At 42.1% G+C, this 26,932-nt stretch overlaps 1 protein-coding gene across 2 annotated transcripts in view; it reads left to right on the top strand.

Annotated features, from left to right (window-relative positions):
* Positions 1-26,932, top strand: part of SAMD12 (sterile alpha motif domain containing 12) — a 398,489-nt gene that overhangs the window by 238,051 nt on the left and 133,506 nt on the right. The window lies entirely within an intron of this gene.

A 26,932-nucleotide genomic window follows, 5' to 3' on the forward strand; every position in this document is an offset into this window, starting at 1 on the left:
TGAAGGATTACTTGTTGAGTACGATCTATGTATCTAACACTGGAATAACACATTTAAATGGAATAAACATACACATACTTAATCACCCATTCATCAACTTTTGAATACATACTGCGTGTCAAGCTAGGTATTGGGACTCAATGATAAACAGTGTAATCCTAGAAATGGACAAATAGGCTAGCCTCCAAGCCTCACCAAAATCTTTTTGGCATGAGCAAATTATGTTCCATTTCCAGAAGGCTGATGCACTGGTGCTAAGGCTTTCTACTCTCTTTTTCAGAACACAGACTGAAAGCTGTAAATGTTACCTTGAATTCTTTTCAGGAAAAAAACAAGGGCAGTTGAAGCAATTCTCTGCTTTATTGAAAGGGTGGAAATGGTGCCGATGCTCACCTGGAATGAGGAAACCGATTTAGACTTTCTGGCGAGCGCACAACCACAGATGTGAGCTCCTTGATCACCCACCCTGCGGCAAAATCCCTGTGGGTACAAAGAGCAGCTCTGTGGTATTGTGCTAAAAAATGGGTCCCTCACGTACGCATTATCATTGTCCCTCCTGTGATTCAAGCAGGGTTTTAACTCTTCTGTTTTGGTGGTGGTGGTGGTTGTCTGTCTGTCTGTTTGCCCTAAATAATCTGTGGAGGCAAAACTGGGTTCAAAGGGCTCGAAAACTGAGTTTCCAACAGCTTAAAGAGTCCATAAAATAGGCACAATTTTAATCTTCAAATAAATCATTCTTTTGTTTTCTTCTCTGCATCATAAGACAAGCTAAAATTATGATGGCTTGGCAGTTTCTGAAGTGAGAAACAGTTGTACTGGGAGTCAGTTGGTCCCCTGGGTTAACCCGGCACTGGGGTTAGGAACTGCCAGTACTTGAGTTTCCTCATCCCTAAAATAGCTCCTGGTAGCTTCTAAGTGCTGTGACAGTAAATATAATTGAAATAACTATTACTCAGACTCCAGGGAACCTATCCTATTCAAGCCCTGGGCTTAGAAAGAAAAGGTTGAGAACGAATTGACTTCTTTGTCTCTTGATAGGGATGTTGAGCGTGTTGACTCTGCCTGAAACCCCACTGCCCTGGTGGAGAGGAAAAGGTAATGGGTGTCTCCAGAGGTAGGACGGGAGCCCCTCCCAGACCCTGTAAGGGCAGTTTATGGAGTATTTGGAGAAACATTTATTATATTATAGAAACCGTGCTAAGCCCCAGACAGCTCCTGCCTTCAAGGAGCCATCAGCCCAATGATTATTCCAAAAACTTAGACTTCTCTCCAAGTCTTATCAGAATTGGTTCTGAAACCCAGGATACTTAGTCCCATATGAGGCCAGACTGAACAGCCACAACAGAGGTAATTGCTGTCATTTAGTGTGTGCTGACTGAGCATCAGCACTGTCCCAGACACTCTGTATTGTCATTTTGGGAGGTGTTAGTGTCCTATTCAGCAAATCAGAAAAACTGATGCACAGAAGATTGAAGTGACTTTTGAACCAGGTTACCTAGTCTGAGAAACGATGGAGTGAGGATTTGAGCCCCAGCTTTGTCCAAAGCCCATGGTCTTAGATACCAGCTAGGTTTGTTGCTGTAACTGTGTATATGTATTTCATGGGATTGGGAAGAGCGGTCACCATCATCTAATGTCAGGGGGCTAACTCTATAGGGGCTGTACCACACTGGCCCCTGCAGAATTGTTCAGCTAGCACACCCCTTCCTAGAGTTCTAGCCACAGGAAATGAGATGTGTGCAAAGTTGTGTTAAGGGCCGTGAAGGAAAAATATAAAATGCAAAAAGAGGCTCCAAGTTAGACTGTGGGGTAACAGTGACATTTAAGTGGTAGCAAGATGGAGAAGTGAGGGTGCCCAGGTGAAAGCAGAAGAAGAGCAAGCAGACAGATGGAAAAGCACATGCTAAGGTCTGAGGCACAAAGGTGTTTCACGTTATCTAAGAACTGAACAAAGACCACAAGTGGGATCATAGAGCTCTAGAGAGGGTCCTGTGGCCTAGACACAGCAAGGGGCAGATCCATAGGGCCTCAGAGCCACATTAAGGATTTGGAATTAGCATCTCAAGAAGTGCGGTGAGAGGCCATTAAAGGATTTTAAGCAAAGAAGTGATGAGATCAAATGTACATTTAAAAAAGAATCATGTTGGGGCGCCTGGGTGGCTCAGTCAGTTAAGCGTCCGACTTTCCGACTTTCGCTTAGGTCATGATCTCGCGGTTTGTGGGTTCGAGCCCCGCATCGGGCTCGGTGCTGACTGCCAGCTCGGAGCCTGGAGCCTGTTTCAGTCTGTGACTCCCTCTCTCTCTGACCCTCCCCTGCTCACGCTGTCTCTCTCTCCTAGAAATAAATAAAACATTTTAAAAAAAAATAAAAAAGAAAAAAGAATCATGTTGGCAGCTGCCTTGGGAAAATGGATTGGATGAGGGCAGAGCTGGAACCTAGGAAGCCCGCCAGTGACCAGTGACTCTTGTTGAAATCCAGGTGAGGACAGTGATCACCAGAACTGGGTGGTGGCCTCCGAGCTGAGTGGGGCCAGGTCTGTCTGCCGGTAGGGTCCGCAGGGCGTGGTGATGGATCAATCCATGGCTAGGAGAGGGGGAAGCGAAGGCGAGTCAGGATTCCTGGCCTGAGCTGCTACAGACTGGAACAGCCTGTGCTCAGGAGGAACCCTCACAGGGGAGCGTGAGGCAGAGGCTTAACAGGAATGAAGAGGTGAGTTTGTAACACGTTATGTTTGAGGTCCTTTGAAACATTGAAGAAAGCAGTTAGATACCTGGGTATGAAGGGCTCATGTGGGATGTGCACTGGAGGGAAAAATTGAGGGATCGCCCAAATACAGGTCAAGGATGCCATGCGGGTGGTGCAGGCACTTGGCCACTGAGCGTTTCTGATGCTCGGGTGGTNATGCCATGCGGGTGGTGCAGGGATCGCCCAAATACAGGTCAAGGATGCCATGCGGGTGGTGCAGGCACTTGGCCACTGAGCGTTTCTGATTTTTTTTTTTTTTTTTTTTTTTTTTTTTTTTTTATGTCAAATAAAAGAGCTCGAGGGGCAAGCTCCAAGTGCCCTGGGTGTGCTTCCTTCACTCAGCAGCCCGTCAGCTCTTGCACGCATCCTGAGTGTCTTCAGGTGGTTTGTGCAAATGAACATCAGAAGAGACCTTGGGAGGGACAAGAAGCTGTCTGGAGGAGAGCGATCACCAAATGGTGCCACCCTTCCATGCCCTCCAGTCACAGCGTCACTTCTGTCAATGCCCGGGTGAACTATCACAGAGTGACTCAAAGCACAACCTTAATCACAGAAAACTCCGAGTCGTTATCCCAGCTCTGTCCCTCGCTATCTATTTAACTTTAGGCAAATGACACATCTTTTCTGAAAGCAAGTTTTTTGCACTGTAAAATCAGAACAAAGATACCTCAGTCACAGAGTTGCTATGCGGATTAGAAGAGATTTCTGCGAAGTGATTTTTAGTGCAGATCTGAATGAAAGATAGGAAGTGGATCCATATCTAAGAAGACATTCTTGCCAGAGATTAGCATAAGGTTGAAATATGTATTTCATAAGCCTATTCCAGTAAGTCAAACACTGAATTTTTGTTAAAATTCTGCAATCATCTCAAGGAAGAGAAATGAGAGAGGGCATTGTGTAGAATATATAGCTTTATCACTTCCATTAAATTGCTTTTGACAGAGGCCAGTTGTCAACCAGAATCACAGTCAAAAGTGTACCAGTATTTAATGACAGTTTTTCATTGTCTGTGAACAAGTCTAGAAGATTGTGTAGAAGCTTCTATATATATATATATATATATATATATATATATATATATATAGCTGTGCACTTGGGTTCTTTTGAAGACTTTGTTTAATCAGACTATTTAGCTTATTGAAGACTCATTCCTAATATTGTAGATGGGTTCTTTGTGAGTGCATAAGGAAGACATTGTGTAGGATGCCTTTGTTTTTGTGGGACGAGAAGAATCCCTACCCACCACTACATGAAAGTTGTCCCATGATACCCTTGTTATACCATTGCTTCAATTATTAATAGTTCTTTGTGTTTTAGTGTTCTACTGAGAAAATAGTCATGGTCATTACCCAAGTTGGCAGCTGTACTTACTATGCCAGCACTGCTAGGACTGAGAATGAAGAAGACAGTCTCTTCCTTATTATTCCCTATTATTCTTGATCCTATAACTAGAGAACAGTACAAGAGTACTTGTAATATAATACTCTTTGGAATCATACACAATTAAGTGCTCTAGAATAACTCTGTCCAATAGAACTTTTTGAAATGGAAATATTCTAGATCTGCACTGTTGAGTACAGTAGCCACCAGCCACATGTGTCTATTGAGTACTTGAAATGTAATTAGTGTGACTAAGAAACTGAATTTATAATTTAATTGACCTAAATTGAAGTAGCCATATGTGGCTCCCAGCTACCATGTTGAGTACCACAGATCCAGCAATTCTGAGGAAGGATGGCTGTGGGTTCCAAAAATTCACGGAGGAAATAAGGCTTCAGGTAGAGCTTAGAAGTAAAGAAGAAAGTGAAGGACACCCCATCTAGGCTAACAGCATAAGCAAAGGCTGCAAGGAGGAGGAAAGCATGTGGTTTGTGAACATTACACAGAGAAGAGAATTGAAGGAAATTCAATGAGACTTTCTGAAAATGTCAAGGAAGAAGTTTCCAGAATCTAGACCATTCCTCTATTTTATTATGTTTCATATGAGTGTTTTACCTGTGGTAAGCCTCCCACTATTTGGAATGGGTTGCATGATGTTGACTTTGTTACACTTTTTATAAATAAGTGATCTCCACAGAGTTATACCATGTAATGTTCAAGTTGTTCACTAAAACTGTCCGTACCGGTGAGATGGCAATCTAAAGGTAATTTAAGGAAGCGTTGACATAGCAGTGGTTAAAGGAACCTGCAAAGGTTCAGTCACCCAGGGACTGGCAACAGCTTCTGCTGGACAGACAGAGAACTAGAGCCATGAAATAGGGATCAGGTGACCAGAGAACCTTGTGAGAGGGGCAGCCATTACTACCAGTACCAGGTCTACGTAGGGAAGGAAGGAGAGAACAGTCAAACTTCCTGCCTACTGCTTCCCACTGGTGCCTCTAACTAGCTGAACACAACCAGAGACTAAAGGGCAGGGGGTCACAGGTACTGCAGTCCTCAGGGGTCAGCCTCCCATGGCAGAGATGGACAGAAAAAACAAGAATGGATTGTGGGGAAGAGGCAGGGAAAAGAAGTGTGAATAAACAGCTCTATTCTTGATGTTGAAAGAATAGTATCTTAGTCTGAGTTGTTATAACCAAAACACTATAGACTGGATAGCTTAAACAAAAGAAATTTATTTCTTATAGTTCTGGATGCTGGAAGGCCAAGATCAAAGCATTAGCTGATTTGGTTTCTGGTGGGGACTCTCTCCCTGCTTTATAGATGATTACCTCTTTGGTGTGTCCTCACATGGCAGAGAGAGAGAAACAGCATCTCTGGTGTCTCATCTCATCAGGACACTAATCTTATTCTTGAGGGCTCCAGCCTTATAAGCTAATTACCTCCCAAAGGTTCCCCCCCCCACTTCCCCGAGCATCATCACATTGGAGATTAGGGCTTCAGCACATGAATTTTGGGAAAACATAAACATTTAGTTAATAGATGATAGTAAAATGGAAACCATATAAATATCTTATAAGTTGGTTAAATTATGACAAAGTCATACAATTGAAAGTGGTGTACAGCACTGAAATTCTATGGAATGGCAAGAGAAAATCTTCACGTGATTATTTGATTATTTATTTATTTATTTTATTTTATTTGAAAGAGAATATGTGTGAACAGGGAAGGGGCAGAGAGAGGAGGAGCGAGAATCCCAAGCAGGCTCTATGTCAGCACAGAGCACAGAGCCCGACATGGGGTTCAATCCCACAAACCATGAGATCATGACCTGAGCTGAAATCAACAGACTGTTAATTGACTGAGCCACCCAGGGGCCCCTTCACTAGATATTGCATGAAAAGAATATGAAAATAGTATATACAGGAAGATCCAAATGTTGTTTTTAAATAGTGTATATACAGTAAAATATAAGTGCATAGTATTCACACTCACAGGAACAAAAAAGAGAGAGAGAGAGTAATAGAAAGAAATGAACCAGGATTTTAACAGTGTTATCTCTGGATGGTGGTTTGAAGATGCTTTTTATTTTCTTCTTTATACTCTCCTGAGCTTTCAAGATTTTCTAAAGCAACATAATTGTGGTATATTTCTAGGCTGGAACAATATTTCTGTTGTTCCTGATAAATCTGCATGGTAGATATGCAGGGCTTTATACCTTACAGTAGAGAGAGGTATGTGACTAAGTTCCTTTTTATCAATCATTCAGTCATCTGAAGTTTCATTGTATACCCATTTCTGCAGGAATGGTGAGCACCTGAGCATTTCCAAGTGCATTAAAAATGGGATGAGCCAATAAAATCCTCTTTTAAAATATTCCACTGAGAAACTTTTAGGTCCTAGAGAATGGCCTGATTTCCTATTGATCTTTTTATTGCCTCAATCATTTCCTCAAACATGGTTAGTTAATTCAGATCCCTACCAACCACTTTTCCTCACTATCTATTACATTTGGTTTTGTTAATATGAATCTTTGGTGGCACTTCCATTATTAAATTGACAGTTGAATAATGCTTTATTGACATCTGTAAGATTGAAGCATATTTCTTAGGATCCATGGTGATGGTAGCCATGTTTTTTTACTGAACCACCTAAGCATAGCCAGTTTTTTGTGCTCTTCTACTCTTCATTAAAAACAGCAATCTGTCTGTTTCATTGTTTTATTCTTTCCTGATAGAAAAACATTTCCCTCCACTGTCTTACTGATCTGCAGCCATCCAACCTGGATGGACTCTTGTAAGCAGAATCATCGCCAGTGATGTGATGACTTATACTGGTTATCATTTCAGAAAATTCGCTCCCTCTCCATGGCTTGCTTTTTAACCTCCAGCTGCTACCCAGTTATTAGTTCGTGGATGGCTGCTTCAGCAGCATTATTCTAGCACTTGCTTGTAGCAGATATTATTAATAAGAAGTTAGTAAATGTGCACAGTGTTAAATGCTTGTAAGGATTATTGTTGATAACCCTAACTGTAATCATAGTTTTGTGATGGCTAAGTTAAGATTCTTGTGGTTGCAAGGAATGAAAATCTTAAGGTGGCTTCAGCCAAACAAATGGAGCTTGGTGGGGTCTTCATTTTTTTTTAATGTTTATTCATTTATTTTGAGAGAGAATGTATGTGTGTGAGCAGAGGAGGGACAGAGAGAGAGGGTGAGAGAGAGAATATCAAGTAGGCTCTGTGCCATCAGCACACAGCCTGACGTGGGGCTCAGTCTCACAAACCATGAGATGATGACCTGAGCCAAAATCAGGAGTCAGATGTTTAACTGACTGAGCCACCCAGGCGCCTCTTGGTGCGGTTGTCATACTACCCTAACGGAGTCTTTGACAGAATGTCTGAACAGAGGCAGCAAGACTTCAGGGAGGAGTGAAACTGTGAGAGCCAGCAAGAATCCAGACAACAGACTGCCCTCTTTCTATGGCCTCTCCCTTTCTGTCTGCTTCATTCTTTACATACATTATGTCTGTGACTCAACCCTTACCCCTTTCGAGTTTACGGACTGTGGCTGAAGCACTCAGAATGTTCTCAACTCCTCTCTCAATTTCTCCTCTCTCTGCTCCCAATTATGTTCTACATTTCCTCATCCCAAGACAGGAACTGTGACTGGCCCAGCTTTGATGCAGTCAACAACTGCCAGCAGCGGGCGGCAATGCTGCCCAGAGGCGTCCCTGTGGCTGTTACAAGGCAGGCAGGCACCCCGAAAGGCATTGATCATGATTATCATGTCCTTGATGCCTTTTTCATTGTACTTCATTGTACTTAAATGTAAATATAAATTTACCAGATTAACCTACTTTTGCATTAATATTTAGAAGAAGAAGCATACGGAGGTATGGAAAAATTAATTTGAAGACTTCTTTCCTACACAGCAAGAAAGAACAGTTTTGTGTTTTCGACTTAAGAGATTGTTACCGAGAGATGTCAGGGAGATGATGGGATATGATCATAGGAACTGAAGTAAGGCATCAGAAGTAGTCATGACAGCAGAAGAGTAAAAGTAGCCCATGGGAGGCAGGCCACTTTGCCATAATGAAGATGGCCGCTTTGGTACCACATTTAAGAATCTACTATGCTGTGTCTAGACATCAACCCACGCATGTTTTATGAAGCTTGCATCCTAGAAAGAAAAAGATAAAGATCCATTTTAAGGCAACCAAAATACAATTAGCTGTTCTATGTGTGTGTCTTACTGTATTGGATTCCCAAATTGAGACATGTAGGTATTCGTTCATCTAATAGATGATTGTAGAACACCCAGTAAGCCTCAGGCTGATCGTAGGCAGCATGCTTATCAAACAAACCTTTAAATGAGTATTAGTATCAGATAAACTTTGTGCTCGGCCCTTGAGTATGTACTTCATGTTCTTTAATTCATTTAGTTCTTAAAGCAAATGCCATGAAACAGTTTCTGTAATTTCTGTTTTATAGAGAGAAAACTGATACCCTGAAAGACTAAAATAACTTGGTCAAGGTCACAAGACTAGGGTTTGGAGAGGCTGGAGCTCAAGCCAACAGAATCCTTGGTTTCATTTTTTCAGTGTTTGAGTTGTGTTGTCATGGGTTATTCAATCTGCTGTATTGATTATTTGAGGAATTGTGTGAGGATCACCTGTGCCCCATCAAAGATCACTCCCCAGCTGGCACTGGCATGAAGCAATGAATGATTTGACCATGATAAGCCACATATGATGTGGTTATATACTATGACTGAGACATCCAGGCAGGAGGCATCCGCCCCTTCCTAGCTGTGCATCCTTGGGCAAGTTCTTTTGTTCTCTGAGCTTCATTGTCCGGCACCTATAAAAGTGAAGGGGGTAAGAAGTCCTACTTTGCGGGTATTATGTGAAGTATAAGATTTGATACATGTAAAAGTCCTGGAGCAGTGGCAGGAACAAAGTAAGTGCTCCCACAATGGTAGCCAGGATTCCTGTTCACAGAGCACTGCCCGCAGCAGTCAGGCAGGATTTACAGAGGAAACATGCTTTTACATATCAGATGTTGCCAGGTAGGGAGGCAAATGTTGGACATTTAAAGTGGAAGGATCTGTGAACAAAGGCCTTTCTATATTCAACCCACATTTAATTGAGCATATACGATGTGCCAAGCACCCAGATTATTGTTAGTTTGTGAGAGCATATGGAATATTCCAGATCCTGACTTCATAAAAGAGATGAGTCCTAGGAAAATGGCCACAAGGAATCATCTGTGAGAACAGTGTTATACGTGACAAGCCTATGATGATCTCAAGGAGATATCAGACTAATTTCTTCACCTAGTCCTTTAGAAATTCTTCATTCAAGTGATTTCTTTAGCACACCTTAATGCACTGAAGGGTCTTCCCCTCTCCCTCCCCCCTACTTTTTACACCCACCTGTACCTGCACACTATAAAATATATCACAGTCCTTCATTTTCCAGGGTGACACTGCTGACTCTTCGTATATCTCAATGAAGGATTATTTGGTTACATGGAACACTGCTTAACTGGAGATAGCATGAGAAGGGATAAAGAAACAGTGTTAAGGCATATTAAAAATTGGCTTTTTCCTGGTGGCATTTTGTCATTTTTCAATTTGGCATCTTTCCCTGTTCTTTCTTTCTACCACGTAGATCTGTATGAGGCTTGAATCTGAGGGGATTTTCTTGTGAGGTGGCTTTCTTCAAGCATGTGGATAAAATTGTCAGGTTTAGTCAAAGTTCATTTAGAGTCTTGCTCTATTTAGTCAAAAGCATATCACTTCTGTTGCTGGCCTCAGTCCCAGACTCTCGGGAAACCCATAGTGCCTCCTGACCTGTGGCAGTCTGCAGTTATTCCCTGGAGTGGCCGTGGTTTTGAAAGGCTTAGTTTCTTGCCTTCCTGGAACCTGGAGCAAGCTCCACCTGCTACCGGTATAGTTCCCTCAGGCCACCCTCACCATACCATCTCATCTGGTCATCTCTGAAGCCACATGAGTCTGTTGCTATGCCTGCCATGACTCATGACCTCGAGCTAAAGGATCAAAACCTCTCGATCTATAAAAAACTTCATTTAGTTAAAAGAAAAATCAACAAGCACATTTGGAGTTCTTCCTGTGTGTGAAGGCTGTTCTCACTTTGGAGATGAGGCAACGGAGGCATACCAAGGTTAAGAAAGTGACCATACAGCTGGTAACTGGCAAAGCCAAGGAACTAGCACTGCAGTCTAATTCACGGCTTGCACCCTTAACCCCCACTATGCCGCTTACCCGTGGTTAGAGCTACCTAGTCCAGCCTTGTTTGGTCAAATGAGTTATTACATAAAAAATCTCCTGACACACAGTAAGAGCAATTTATGTTTTAACTCTTGTTATTTGCATGTTTAATAAAGGGTGAAAGCTAAGGCCATAGAAGTGATGCAAGTCTATACATTTAGACTGGAATTTCTCAAACTGTATTCCATAGAATGCTAGTATCCTTTGAATATTTACTTTTGAGAGAGAGAGAGGGAGACACAGAATCTGAAGCAGGCTCCAGGCTCTGAGCTGTCAGCACAGAGCCCAACGTGGAGCTTGAACTCAAGAACTGTGAGATCATGACCTAAGCTGAAGTCACACACTTAACCAACTGAGCCCCCAGGTGCCCCACAAGTTTTCTTTAAAAACAAACAAGAAACCCCCCAAAAAAATATAATGAACAAAAACATTTCAGACATGTTGTTTAAAAAAAGTCCTTCATACTACAGTACCTTTCAGATCCTTTAATATGCTAGTGTGCATTATTTATTTTCAAAATGTGGTGGTGGCATACAGAATTCTCTAAACTTCCTAGACCTTCCTGTAGGAAAAATGTAATGTAGCAGGCCTTGAGACTCTTTTGTTAGAAGGTCGTACTTGCAAGACTGGACCTTGCTAGTGTCCCAAAACTTGGATTTCAGGACGATTCCCAGGTCTCCCTGATCAGATGGCCCATGTACCTAAACTGGCTGTACGAACGGTGTCATTTATCCTGAACACCTGTTTTCCTTCTAGGAGTCTGGAGTTTGGGTACGTGCTAGGCAGAGGATGCCCAGTGAGCAGCCTCCAATACAAATCCTGGCCAGCGACTCTCTAATGAGCGTCCCTGGTAGACAGCACCTCATACAACATTTTCACAACTTATTGCTGGAGGAATTAAATGCATCGTGGGTGACTCCCCCAGGAGGGACTTTTGGAAGCCTGTGCCTGCTTCCTTCCAGACTTCGCCCTGTGTGCCTTTCTCTTTGTTGCTCTGGTTCTGTAGCCTTTTGCTGTAACAGATGTCAGCTGTTGAGTTCAACTATTTGCTGAGTCCTGTTGATTCCCCTAGCAAACACCCAACTCTGGGGATGTTTTTAGGGACCCCCTGTCCCAACCAGAAAATCCCTTTCCTTACAGTTTTTTTTTGTTTTGTTTTGTTTTTTATTATCCCCTGGGCACTGGGTTTCTACAGCACCCAGTGTGTGCAGTGATGAGCTGTTCAGTCCCACAGCTCAGAGGTGGCGATCACCCTGCACAACCACTCTGGGCTTCTTGGTGAAAAATCTTAGGGTTCTTGAGGCCCATGTGGAGGTCATTACCAAGTAACAGTTTTCTTCCTGACTGAGACACATAGATTAAATATATACTGACAGAGCAGAACTGACTGATACAATTTCATTATTCTTTTGGAACAATTGGCTGGGAAGGGTAAGGGTGCAACCAGAAGCCTCAAGATAGAGCCATCTGTTACATTCTTCCGTTTCTAGGCTTAGCTCTTTAGCCCAGGATAAAACTACTTATATGAATTTATGTAAAATTATATTCACATTTATGTGAAAATGTATTAAGTAATATAAAATTATATATGTGTAGAGGAGATTTATATCTATCTATCTATCTATCTATCTATCTATCTATCTATCTATAGACAACCCTACTGAAAGGACTTTATGGCTTTTTGAGCCCCATGGATCGTAAGTCATCCCTTAGTAAATGTGATTTCCCTGCGTTCATTTTACAGCATAAACAGATGCACCAAGGGTCTCCTGAGAGCAGGTAGGCTGCTATGGTGCATGGAAATCCAAATGGAGGGGGTGGTCAGCCCCAGTATGTGTTCCTTCAAGACCTTTCCCGGTACTCCTCCTCCCCAACATTCTTCATGGCTGACTTGGCCTACTCTTATGCTTTTCACAGCTGCCAAAAGTTATATTTGCATTTCCTCTACCGTGGGTGGGGAACCACGCTTCCTGCAATCCAGGCTGCCCCAGTTGACTTCCCTACGTTATGTGTCTAGACCGGCCTACCCTGTGTTTCCTTTGACCTTGTTGACCTGTTTCCAGATAATGGCCAGTCTTAAACCAGGACCCTGCCAACTCTTACTTGACTGGCCCTTTACCAAGCCGACTAGTGCACAGACACTTCTCCAAGTACTTTGTTCTCCTCACTGTCTCAGCGCCCCATGCTTCTGCTGCAGCATGCCATGGTTAATGTGTTTCTTCTGTCTTCTCTGCCCTTTTCAACCAGGCTGAATCCCATCTCAGATTCCAGTCTGTTTTCCATGAAGCTCTTCTTCTCCTTTGGACCCCTTGGACGTCCTTGGTCCTTGAACCCCCACCAATATCTGGGTCTGTAGCACACACCTTAACATTTATCCTTTTATTTGCTTACACGTCTAACACATGGTGATTTGGCTTCTAATAAGGGCTATCCATTGCCTTAGAAAATAGGGATATAAAAAAAGACTGAAACAAAACCCCCACCCCCAAATAGCTCACTGTGTGGTTGAGCACATAGCTCATATGCTGTTCTTTTTCATATGCTGGTCTTGATTCTTCTCTGCACCTTGAAACTCTCTGGGAACAGTGGATTCCTCGTGTGTTTTTTTTGCATTCTCAGAGTAATGAATGTTTAGTTGTAAGTAGTGGTTAAGAACTCAGGAAAAGATCTGATTTCTATTCATTTCTATAGTTTATGAGCCATATTAGCCCCTGTTTCCTTATCTGTAAATAGCAATAATCATATCTACTTCTTATAATGCTGTAAGGGCTGACTTAAATAATGTTTATAAGTGCCTAGCCCTGGGCCAACCGCATACTAATCCCTTAAGTGAATGGTAGCTATAATTCTTATTAGGCAAGCCTGTGACACAGGTTTGTAAATTTTTGTCCGTAGAACTTTGGCCTCAGAGCAGCACTGGGAGATATTTCCTACTGGGCAGGATCCTGGCATTGTGCTGTCAGCCTTGCTGCACTAGGTCCAACCGGAGCAGAATGGGTGGATTTAAAAGAGAAAAGCAGTTATGAGTCAGAAAGTCAACAATGCATGTAAAACCTGCTGGGCTTCCTCTGCATGACGATGTGGATTTCTACATCCATTTTTGGCATGAATGTTGCTGTCCGTATCTTGCTTCATTTCCTGACATTCACTCAATGTGAATGCAGAGAGCAAGAGCAAGAGCGAGAGAGAGAGAGAAGGAAAGGGAGAGAAGAAAGCAAAATTAATTTCCATGTAACACTGAAATACTGTGTGTCGGGTTCCACATACGCATATTCTGCCTTGGCAGCGTCTCTGCCAAGAAGGGGTTCTTGTTTGCACCTTACACATTGGGAAATGGAGACTTAAAGAGACATCAAGTAACCTGACAGAGTTGCACAGCTAACCCCACACAGATCTGAAGCCAGTGCCCTAGATGTCCTTCAGGAAACCAGGGCCTTGGAATTCCCAGCCTCATCAGGCCTGACCCATCTGCATCTCTTCTCCTACACAACCCATTCTCACTCTGCTCAGTGGGCCTGTGAGAGAGAAGACAGCTTCGCAGCAAGCTTGCAACTCCTTTGGAATAATACCTCTCCCCAGGGCTGGATTCAGGTTGAGGCAAGCAAGCTGCTGGTGCCAAAGGAAGGAGGCACTCACTCCCAGCTTTGTATATGTGCAGACCTACGAGTTTGCTCACCCTAATCAGCCCTGCTACTCCTACAGATTGTCCTGGGTTATTGTTGCTGGAATTTGCTAGAGGCAGCTATACCAAGACCTCCATCACCGAGATAACCAAGATAGGTCTGAGACTGGCTGGCAAATTGTCTGCCATTCCCACCCTTCTCAAATTGCATGTTTCTGTTTCTGGATAGCTCCTGCCCTAAACCTCTTTTCCCACCTTCAAAACTACTTACACGACTTTTCACCTGACTTTCCCTCCAAAACTGCAATATGCCACACAATCAAGAGAAACTATAGAGCCTTCACCACAGCTACACCATGGGGTTTCAACCCATGTGTTAATTCTGTTGGAAAGTAGCCAGGAAAAAAGAACTGTGAGGCCAGGCCAGGGAAACATGGCACTCTTGGGGAGTAGGTACTGGTTTGAAAACTGGCCCTATGCACAGAGGGCAAGGAGAGACCAATGAAAGAAGCAGTTCAGTCCGGATTCGTAGGTAGCAGCATTAATAAGCAAGAGAACTTATGTACAAGGCTTGTGTTGGGCAACTACAGGGCAAGTAGATCTCCACACCCACCCGCAAGATTCTTAAAGTTTATAGAGAAGCCCTAATGGGGTTCAGTCACATATTTACCCAGATGGTCTCAACAACACCTTACTCTGTTAAGGCGGGGTCCTTGGAACAGCTCCCACTGTGGAAACAGCGGGCAGAACATACATTCAAGGACAGAGGAAGGGTTGCAGAGCCCTTGATTCCCCAGGTCTGGTTCGCAGGTCAGCTAGCGGTCACGTCTTCTCCATGACCTCTTCCCACAGCAGGACCACCTCGGGCACAGAATACGGGCAGTTGTACTTGCCACTGTGGAAACTCGGACCAGCCACCCTCATCTTACATAAGAGGAAACTGAGGCCATGAGAGGGAAAATGACTTTCTTCAGTTGGCTAGCTAATGCACAAGCAGGGCTAGAAGCCCTGTCTCCTATATCTAACATGATTTTGACACTGGGCTAAGGAAACGGGGCCCACTACACACATTATTCTCTAGGCTCTATTATTATCACAGCCACCACCAACTCCTAGAATGAGGCACAATTCAGCACACCTGGGCAGCTCAGCAGGTTAATCATCTGATTCTTGATTTCAGCTTAGCTCATGATTTCAGGGTTCATGGGATGGAGCCCCACATTGGGCTCTGTGCCGACATCGTGGAGCCTACTTGGGATTCTCTCTCTTGGCCCCTTCTCTGTTTGCATGCGTGTGCACACATGTGCACGTGTGTGCACGCTCGCTCTCTCTCACAAGTAAACTTTTTTTTTAATGAGATACAAGTTATACTGCAGCTATGCCCAGTTTTGCTCTCCCTCAAAACTATCCCTCTAATTGAATACCAGCAACATGGTTCATGGACCACCTCCATCAGAGTCATCTCAAGTATTGACTCAAAATGCTGAGTCTTGGGAAATTACCTGGTTCTTCTCAATCAGAGGTGTTTTGGTCACTAAAGTTTAAGTACTAATGTGGAGTTTGTATTGTTTATATCCATGACTTCTTAGTTTCTGTGCTTCTCTTTGGTTTTCTTTCCTTTGAGGGCATTAAGTCAGTACCTCTATCATGTATTTTTAGTTCTCAAATTCAAGAAATGAAAGTCATTATACTTTTCATCAAATGGTGATTTGGCTAAGAAAGAAATGGGAGAAGGGAATTCTCAGAATAGCAGACATTCAGTTTTCCCTTGTGGGTCATGATAGTTATATAGAAAGATCTCTCATTTACTGACTGGTGTGTTTTCAATAAAAATCTATTGTCAAAGAGAGTAAAAGCTCTTAAGATCTTTATTTTGAGTTGTAGGCAAAATATTTCTAAATGCACATCAGTACTTTCTTCAGTCTCCTTTATAAGAATTTGGTTTGTTGTTTGAAAGAAAGGGGACATGCTGGTGGGCATGGCAGTGTCCATGAATGTGGATGCCTGACACAGAGTTTTCCAAGAAATTTGAATCTGTTGCTAACATTTAAAAATCAGAAGATTGCACATCTTTAAATTTAAATTTCCATCATCTCTTTTAAATATTCATTATCTCTCGTACTGGACTACAGTATCACAATGCAACAACCTGGTATCTTGGTACCTACTCTCTGAAACAGACTGTGGCACATTAGAGATGTTTATAAACTCTTTAACATTCTTCCTATTGAGGAGTGTGGTATGGGTTTCCTCCCTTTGAATCTGGGAAGGTTTGTGACTCCTCTGACCAGTACAATATGGCAGAGGTAATGTTATGTAGTTTTTGGACACAGGCTTAAAGAAACAGGCAGCATTTACTTCCTGTCTCTCTCTCTTTTTCTTTTTTTTCTAATATTTATTTATTTTTGAAAGAGAGCAAGCATGAGTTGGGGAGGGGAAGAGAGAGAAGGAGAAAGAGAATCCCAAGCAAGCTCACCCTGTCAGCATGGAGCCTGAAGTAGGGCTCTGTCTCAAGGACCACAAGGTCATGACCTGAAACAAAATCGAGAGTCAGGTGCTTAACCAACTAAGCCACCCAGGCGCCCCTACTTCCTGACCCCTTGAGACATTGATTGAAGGAAATGACCCACCATATATCAAGTGCAACTGTCCTGAGACCATATGCTATGAAAGCCCAAGCCACATGAAGAGGCCCTAGGAGAAGATACACCATAGGGACAAAGACAGAAGGTCGAAGAGCATCAAAGTGCCAGACACATGATTGAGGAGGCCACCATGGAAGTAGGGGATACTTCCTCCATCCTCCATGAGGGGATATACGTGGATAAGAGATGAATCACCCAGCTGAGCCCTTATGAATTCCTGGCCCACAAAAGCATAAGCAAAATAAAATAATATAAATGCCTTAAGTAATAAATTTGGAGTAAATAAGTGAACAACAGCTTGTGTTTCCAAATTGTTCTATTCTGACTTCCATTTTATCCCCTGGCTTTAGTTGCTTAAATTATTTTACATCCGGGTTCTGTAAGTGTTTGGATTCATAATCTTTATTTGAACCATAGCCGGGAGACCCTTGAATTATTTGAACTTTTAGAAATTAAACTATTAAAAATAAACATATATATGACCAAATTAGGTTCTAGAGGCAAGAGGGATACTGAGAAAAATGAAAATTTCTACTTGAAGTACCTTATCTTCCACAAACCACCTTGCTCAAGGTGAAAAGAGCACAAGATCAAGGATTGGTCAGCTCTTTCTGAGAGCTGGCCTCCTTATCTTTAAAAGCAGGTCCCTGGGGCACCTGGGTGGCTCAGTCAGCTACACATCCAACTTTCATTCAGGTCATGATCTTGCAGTTCATGAGTTCAAGCCCCACGCCAGGCTCTGTGCTGACAGCTCAAAGCCTGGAGCCTGCTTCAATTCTGTGTCTCCCTTTCTCTCTGCCCTTTTCTCACCCTCTTTCTCTCTCCCTCTCCAAAATAAACATTTTTTTAAAAAGTGGGTCCTATTCATCTTTGACACTCGATAAGTCTATGAGTAAGAGAGCTCAGCTTTTGTATTATTTATTTTGAGTGTATATTTGTGCATCTTGTAACACATTAGAAAGTATATTTATTCCATGGCATGCTAGCCTGTGGGGCAAAAGAAATGTCTAGTTCTTTGTTGAAGTCCTGTACCTCCAGCTCTCAGTAAGTATTTGCTGAATAACTGAATGGACAAATGAATGTGTATGAGTCACCCAGAATACAAAGACAAATGAGACACGGTCCCTGCCCTTGAGGAGCTCACAGTCTATCAGACACAGGCAGCAAATTAAATACTAGTTATGCCTCCTGGGTAGCACATTCTTTTATTCAAAAACACCACTTTATCTGTGTCTAGCCACTGTTCACACCATACCTAGATGAAACAGTAAGCTACGTGGGGGAAAAAAATGTTGTAACTTTGTATGGTGACAGATGGTAACTAGACTTGTTCTGGTCCTCATCTGCCAAATATCCAAATATCAAATTTTTACTTTGCACACCTGAAACCAGTATAATGTTATAGGTCAATTATACCTAAATGAAGAGAAAACACAACACATTTCTTGGAGGAGCCCAGAATGAGGCAGGGGGCTACAAGCTATCTCCCCTGAAGAGACAGCCTCCCCATGCTGAGCTTAGGTAGGAGGGAGCTGGGTCCTATCAGAGCTGCGGGAAGCAAGGAGCGGTCACTCAGAAGCACCATCAGGGACCTATCAGAAAGGCAAGAATAGAATCACTGACACGTCATTCCGTCAGGCTCTTCCTGCACAGACCGCAGAAAACACAGTGAGGCTGTTGGATCAACAGGGCTCCTCAAAGTTGCACACAGAGCTGAAAGATTCAAGGCAAACACCATTTTGTTTTATTTTGTTTTGTTTTGTTTTAAGGGAGATTGAGGAATGCCTTGGTTGTAATAAGCCTCCCCCATATGGACTTTGAGGAATTCTCTTTTTTCCTTCCCAGCTATGTTGGGCAAAGTGTCAGCTTTTGCATTTCCCCCCTTTCTTTATAATTGAGGACTTTGTGAAATCAGAGAGGAAGCAAAAACGTTTGTTTAGTCTTAAAGATAGGTGGCTCCTGGGTGGTTCAGTCAGTTGAGAGTCTGACTTTGGGTCAGGTCATGATCTCATGGTCCTTGAGTTCAGTCCCCATGTGGGGCTCTGTGCTGACAGCTCAGAGCTTGGAGCCTGCCTCAGATTCTGTGTTTCTCTCTCTTTCTCTCTCTCTGCCTCTCCTCCATTAGCACTCTGTCTCTCTCAAAAATAAGTAAACATTAAATACATACATATGTATATATATACATATGTATACACACACATATATAATAGGTGGCTACTTGTTCTTTATTCTCCTGGTGAGACTGAGTATCAGCATCAATATATTAATATGATCAACATTATACACAGTGTTGATTACAATGCCTTTTGGGTTTTGAAGGGTTTCTTGTTTATGTTAAACAACAACCATGAGGATGTTGGGAAGTCATCAGGGGCTGATGGTGGGGCTGTCTCACCAATTTCCAAGCAGCAGGGCCACGTTCAAGCCCAGAGATACCAAACCTTGCAGCTAGAAATGACTTTCTGTTTGTAAGCCCACTGTAATACTTAACCAGTAGTTAATTTGCTCTGTTTGTTCAATGGAGTGAGCTTCTTCAAGCAGAAATATTCTGAGGAAAAGTAAAAGCAAGAACAATGGAAACCAGATTTCACTCCAATTTCTCATAGTTTTTAAAACTGTCAGCATCTTAACCTTATAAGGAGAATGTGTCATCTTTATTAAGGGTCATTTTTTTCCTTTAAAAAGTAGCTTTTTCATCATTTCAACATTGGAATCAAGAGTAAATATAAACTCACTGTCTTAGGAATTAGGTAAAATTATGAAAACAAATCAAGGTTTTATTCAAATGAAATAGTAAGTGAAGAAACCATCACTACCAAGTGGTGATTTGCTTGCACATGACGTCCTGCTGACCGTCAGCTTTATCCAGTTCTGCCTGAAGAGAACCACTCTCAAAGGAAAAGAACTTGATATCTTCCTGAGAACTGATCTTGCTTGCTAATTTTTTCCTTTATTCTTTCAAGTTTCACAACCTTTCTTTGATCTGTATCGGTTGTGCATAGCTCTCAGCTGTTACAAGTGTTTCCTGTGTGATCTGCTACACCTGGTGATTTCCGCAAATTTATTTACTTATTTATTTTAAATAGTTTATTGTCAAGTTGGTTTCCATATAACACCCAGTGCTCACCCCCACAAGTGCCCTCCTCCATGCCCATCACCCCCCTACCCCCCACCCCATTTGCTCTCAGTTTGTTCTCAGCATTGGAGAGTCTCTCATGGTTTGCCTCCCTCCCTCTCCCCAAATATTTTTCCCCTTCTTCTCCCTCATGGTCCTCCATTAAGTTCTTCCTAATCCTCCTTTACATGCAAACACATGGTATCTGTCCTTCTCTGCCTGACTCATTTCACTCAGCATAACACCCTCAAGTTCCATTCATGGTGCTACACATGACCAGATTTCATTCATTCTTATTGCCATGTAGTATTCCATTGTATAGATCAACCATGTCTTCTTGATCCACTCATCAGCTGATAGACACTTAGGCTCTTTCCATGTTTTGGCTATTGTTGAGAGTGCTGCTATGAACGTTGGGGTACATGTGTCCCGATGCATCAGCACTCCTGTGTCCCTTGGGTAAATTCCTAGCAGTGCTATTGCTGGGTCATAGGGGAGTTCTATGGTTAATTTTTTGAGGAACCTCGACACTGTTTTCCAGAGGAGCTGCACCAGTTTACATTCCCAAAAACAGTGTAGGAGGGTGCCCGTTTCTCCACATCCTCGCCAGCCTCTAGAGTCCTCTGATTTGCTCATTTTAGCCACTCTGACTGGCATGAGGTCGTATCTCAGTGTGGTTTTGATTTGTATTTCCCTGATGAGGAGGGATGCTGAGCATCATTTCACATGTCTGTTGGCCATCTGGATGTCCTCTTTGGAGAAGTGTCTTTTCATATTTTCTGCCCATTTCTTCACTGGATTGTTTGTTTTTTGGGTGTGGAGTTTGGTGAATTCCTTATAGATTTTGGATACTAGCCTTTTATCTGATATGTCATTTGCAACTATTTTTTCCCATTCCGTCGGTTGCCTATTAGTTTTATGGATTTTTCCTTTGCCGTGCAGAAGCTTTTAATCTTGATAAGGTCCCAATAGTTCAATTTTGCTCTTGATTCCTTTGCCTCTAGGGATGTGTCAAGTAAGAAATTGCTGTGGTTGAGGTCAAGGAGGTTGTTTCCTGCTTTCTCCTCTAGGGTTTTGATGGTTTCCTGTCTCACATTCAGGTCCTTTATCCATTTTGAGTTTATTTTTGTGTATGGTGTGAGAACATGATCTAGTTTCATTCTTCTGCATGTTGCTGTTCAGTTCTCCCAGCACCACCTGTTAAAGAGGCTGTCTTTTTCCATTGGATACTCTTTCCTGCTTTGTCAAAGATTAGTTGGCTGTATACTTTTGGGTCCATATCTGAGTTCTCTATTCTGTTCCATTGGTCAATGTGTCTGTTTTTGTGCCAATACCATACTGTCTTGATGATGACAGCTTTGTAGTAGAGGCTAAAGTCTGGGATGGTGATGCCTCCCGTTTTGGTTTTATTTTTCAGTATTACTTTGGCTATTCGGGGTCTTTTGTGGTTCCATACAAATTTTAGAATAGTTTGTTATGGTTTTGAGAAGAATGTTGGTGTAATTTTGATTGGGATTGCATTGAATGTGTAGATTGCTTTGGGTAATAATGACATTTTAACTGTATTTATTTTTCCAATCCATGAACATGGAATGTTTTCCTATTTCTTTGTGTCTTCTTCAATTTCCTTCATAAGTTTTCTATAGTTTTCATCATACAGATCTCTTATATCTTTGGTTAAGTTTGTTCTCAGGTATTTTTTGGTTTTTTGTGCAGTTGTGAATGGGATCAGTTTCTTGATTTCTCTTTCTGTTGCTTCATTGTTGGTGTATAAAAATGCAACCGATTTCTGTATGTTGATTTTGTATCCAGCAACTTTGCTGAATTCATAGATCAGCTCTAGTAGGCTTCTGGTGGAGTCTGTTGGGTTTTCTATGTAGAGTATCATGTCATCTGTGAAAAGTGAGTTTGACTTCTTTTTTGTCAATTCTGATGCCTTTGATTTCCTTTTGTTGTATGATGGCTGATGCTAGGACTTCCAGCACTATGTTAAACAACAGTGGTGAGAGTGATCACCCCTGTCGTGTTCCTGATCTCAGAAGAAAAGCTCTCAGTTTTTCCCCATTGACGATGATGTTAGCTGAGGGCTTCTCCTAGATGGCTTTTATGATGTTTAAGTAAGTTCCTTCTATCCCGACTTTCTCTAGGGTCTTGATTAAGAAGGGATACTGTATTTTGTCAAATGCTTTTTAAGCATCTTTTGACAGGATCATATGGTTTTTATCTTTTGTTGATGTGATGTATCACATTGATTGATTTGTGAATATTGAACCAGCCCTGTAACCCAGGAATGAATCCCACTTGATCTTGGTGGATAATTCTTTTTATGTGCCGTTGGATTTGATTTGCAAGTATCTTGTTGAGGATTTTTTCATCTGTATTCATCAAGAATATTGGCCTATAGTTCTCCTTTTTTGCTGGATCTCTTTCTGGCTTGGGAATCACAGTGATGCTGGCTTCATAAAATGAGTCTGGAAGTTTTCCTTCGATTTCTATGTTTTGGAATAGCTTGAGAAGAATGGGTATTAACTCTGTTTTAAATGTCTGGTAGAATTCCCCAGCAAAGCCATCTGGTCCAGGGCTCTTGTTGGGAAATTTTTGATAACTGATTTGATTTCTTCACTAGTTATGGGTCTGTTCAGATTTTCTATCTCTTCCTGTGTGAATTTTGGTAGTGAGTGTATGTTTAGAAATTTGTCCATTTCTTATAAGTTGTCCAGTTTGGACATATAATTTTTGGCATATGATTTTTCATAGTATTCCCTGATAATTGCTTGTATTTCTGAGGGGTTGGTTGTAATAAGTCCATTTTCATTCATGATTTTGTCTATTTGAGGGCTCTCTCTTTTCTTTTTGAAAGCCTGGCTAGAAGTTTGTCCGTTTTGTTTATTTTTTCAAAAACCAACTCTTGGTTTCATTGATCTGTTCAACTGTTTCTTTGGTTTCTATAGTGTTTATTTCTGCTCTGATTTTTGTTCTTTCTCTTCTCCTACTGGGTTTGGGGTGCTTTTGTTGCTCTCCCTCTAGTTCCTTTAGGTGAGCTGTTAAATTTTGCACTTGTGCTTTTTCTAATTTCTTGAAATAGGCCTGGAGTGCAGTGTACTTTCCTCTTAGGACTGCCTTTGCCACATCCCATAGAGTCTGGATTGTTGTATTTTCATTTGCTTCCATATATTTTTTAATTTCTTCTCTAATTGCCTGATTGGCCCATTCGTTCTTTAGTAGGGTGTTATTTAACCTCCATGTTTTTGGAGGTTTTCCAGACTTCTTTCCATGATTGATTTCAAGTTTCATAGCATTGTGATCTGAAAGTATGCATCGTATGATCTCAGTTCTTTTATATTTATTGAGGGCTGCTTTATGTCCCAGTATGTGATCTATGTTGGAGAATGTGCCATGCACACTTGAGAGGAAAGTGAATTCCATGGCCTCAGGATGTAGAGTTCTAAATATATCTGTCAGATCCATCTGGTCCAATGTGTCATTCAAGTCCATTTTTTCTTTAGTGATTTTCTGTCTGGTTGATCTATCCATTGCTATAAGTGGAGTATTAAAGTCCCCTGCTATTAGCACATTCTTATCTATAAGATTGTTTCTGGTTGTGATTAATTGTTTTAAATATTTAGGTGCTTCCATATTCAGTGCATAAACATTTATAACTGTTAGCTCTTCCTGATGGATAGCCCTATAATTATTATATAATGCCCTTCTTCATCCCTTGTTACAGTCTTTAATTTAAAGTCCAGTTTGTCTAATATAAGTATAGCTACTCCAGCTTTTTGACCTTCCAGTAGCATGATATATATTTCTCCATCCCCTTACTTTTAATCTGAAGGTGTCTTCCAGTCTAAAATGCATTTCTTGTAGACAGCAAATAGATGGATTTTGTTTTTTTATCCATTCTGCTACCCTGTGTCTTTTGATTAGAGCATTCAGCCCATTCACATTCAGTGTTATTATGGAAATATATGGGTTTAGAGTCATTGTGTTGTTTGTGGGATTCATGCTTCTGGTGGTTGGTGTCTCTAGTATCTTGCGTTCCTTTCAACATTTGCCTCAGAGCGCCCCCTCAGGATTTCTTGTAGGGCTGGTTTAGTGGTGACAAATTCTTTCAGTTTTTGTTTATTTGGAAAGACTTTTATCTCTCCTTCTATTCTGAATGACAGGCTTGCTGGATAGAGGATTCTTGGTGGCATATTTTTTTCTGTTCATCACATTGAAGATCTCCTGCCATTCCTTTCTGGCCTGCCAAGTTTCAGTAGATAGGTCTGTCACCACTCTGATAGGTTTCTCTTTGTATGTTAGGGCCCTTTTCTACCTAACTGCTTTCAAAATTCTCTCTTTTTCCTTATGTTTTGCCAGCTTCACTATGATATGTCGTGCAGAAGATGGATTCAAGTTACATCTGAGGGGAGTTCTCTGTGCCTCTTGAATTTCAACATTTACTTCCCTCCCCAGGTTGGGGAAGTTCTCTGCTGTAATTTGTTCCAGGACTCCTTCAGCACCTTTCCCTCTCTCTTCCTCTTCTGGGATTCCTATGATATGGATATTGTTCCATTTGATTGTATTGCTGAGCTCTCGAACTCTTCTTTCATGTTCCTGGATCAGTTTACCTCTCTTTTTCTCAGTTTCTTCTTTTTCTATAATAGTGTCTTCTAAATCACTTATTCTACTTTCTGCCTCTTCAATCCGTGCATTGGACACCTCCAGTTTATTATGTATCTCATTTATCGCATTTTTTAATTCATCATAACTATTTTTAAGCTCCATAGTGTTTGTAGCCATAGTTTCTCTGATATCCTCCATGATTTTTTTCAAGCCCAGCGATTAATTTTATGATTATTGTTCTAAATTCTTGTTCAGTTATGTTGCTTATAGCTGTTTTGAGCAGCTCTTTAGCTGTCATTTCTTCCTGGTATTTCTTTGGAGGAGAGATCTTACATTTAATCATTTTGGTTAGCTTTCTATCTCTTGTTAGTTTTAAAAGCTTGTTGTACACTCTACCCCTGCGAGTTCTGCTCTATTAGAGAGGGCTCTTAGACTGTTTAGGGCCTGTCTGTTCAGGAAGTGTTCTTTGAATAGTGTCTCTTGGTTTCTCTTGTTGAGTGTTTGGTTATTTTGTTTCCCTACTCATATTGGTATTTGGGACTCTCCACCATGTGTGGTTTGGCTTGTTTCTTGAGGCAGCCCTGGAAAAAGAAAATAGAAAAACACAGAGGGAACAAAGGTACACAAACACACAGACAAAACCAATAAACACGCAAACCCAGGCTCAGGTAACAACAACAACAACAACAACAAGACAGCTATCTGGAGGGGATGGATGTGGTTTAGTGCAGGCAGGTCTTGTCTCCACTGTGTCAGCTGGCCGCTCCCTGAGGCCCCGCCTTGGTGGTGGTGGGGAGAAGAATGGCCCAGTCCCTTCTCAACCAAGCATTGCAAATCACTCCTTTGGGTCTGATCTCCCTGTGGTGAGGATGTAACCAAGATGGGCTGAGTTCTATGCCCCACGCCCCGCCTCGTTTCCAGATCCCAGTTAGCAGGCTTTGTTTATCCCGCCCTAAATAGTTCCACAGGTCGCTGCTTCCCTGCTCCCGAGGGTTGTGGGGGGGGGGGGGTGGCGAAAGTGTCGCAGCCTCAGATCTGCCGTGGTCAAGCAGAGGTACAACCCGAATGCGTGCAGAACGTAGCAACTTCAGGTCTGCAGAGTCTGCGCCACCGCCACCAGGGATGGGGCCGGGAGCACTGCCGTGCAGTTTTTCCTGGTGTCTTCTGGGACTGGGGGCACCTAGTTCAAAGTCAGCACCCCAGCCAGAACTAAAAAACACTCTCTTTCCAAGCCGAGGTTTTTCTCTTCTCCAGGGAAGGTTCTAAGAGCAATCTCGGCTTCTCTTTCCTTTCCCCTGGATTCGTGGCATCTCACCACCGCTCACCATGGTTCATCACTCACCACCGCTGCATGCAAGCCGGTTCCCTTCCCTCCCTCCATATTTCTGGGTCCAGACCCACTTTCATCTTCCCCAGTCCGCACTCACACACTTACGAGGTTTCCTTCCCAGTGTATTCTGTCTCTTTCTCTTCCCAAACTCCTGTGGCTCAGTGTCCTGTGACTTCAGGCCGTATTTGCTTGAGAGATGGGTACAAGCGAAATACACGGAGCTCCCTACTTCTCTGCCATCTTGCCATTCTCCCCACCCCTAATTTCTATACATTTAAATCTAGAAACTCACATCCCAAGATTCCTGTCTGTAGATAGGGAGTACGTTATTAGGTGAATAAAACTTTTATTGCCTAACCTGTAGGAGGTTACTAGACGGTGAAGTGAGGTTGAAGAAAACATGTCAGTACAGCATGCTTGGTCTCCCTGCCTTGAACGGATCTGAAAACACTTAGTACCTGGGGACCCAGGACCTGCCAGAGACACTCACTGATGTGGAAAAGCAGAACTGGTAAGTGACATGGCTTACTGGTCCAAAGCCAGCAATTACTAGGGACCCGCTCGGTTGCTTAGTCTTGTCCCCTTAATCTAGTGAGCCAAGCATTTTAAATGAGGACTACATGGATAAAATTCCTGAAGCATGAGCCTCTTTTTTCCTCAATTCATGAAGACTAATTCTATAATCATAAAAATCACAAATCCAAAAGGAACTTTAAAAAATTATTTGTCCATGCTCCTGACTTCAGGTAGAGCCATGTGCAACATATCCATAAAGAAGAACAATGCACCTGTTTTTAAGCATTCAAGAAAATGACAGTAGCCAGCTTTGTTAGGTAACCTATCCTGATGCTTAATTACCTTTCCCAGAAGAAAGATCATAGAATAGCTTCACAGTCAGAACTGGATTCAAATGTCTGTGTTGTCACTGTCTGGCTATGTGATTGTTGGCAGATGATAGATCTTGATAAATCTTATTTGGAACATGGAATACAGAACAGTCTACTTATATCACAGGGTGGTTTTTAGGAGTAAAGAGATAATGTCACACCTGATGCAAAGAAAACATGTTACTTCTCTATCCTTCTTTCACCCAACCGGATACCCTCCTATTGTGTTCTTAGTGTCCTCTGGTTCAGTGTGGAGAAACCATGTCATTCACTAAGGTAGTAGATAGCATGGCGTAACTGGAAGACTT

The sequence above is a fragment of the Hyaena hyaena genome, unplaced genomic scaffold (assembly GCF_003009895.1).
Source record: "Hyaena hyaena isolate Hyena2069 unplaced genomic scaffold, ASM300989v1 scaffold_26, whole genome shotgun sequence".
Classification (NCBI taxonomy): Eukaryota; Metazoa; Chordata; class Mammalia; order Carnivora; family Hyaenidae; genus Hyaena; species Hyaena hyaena.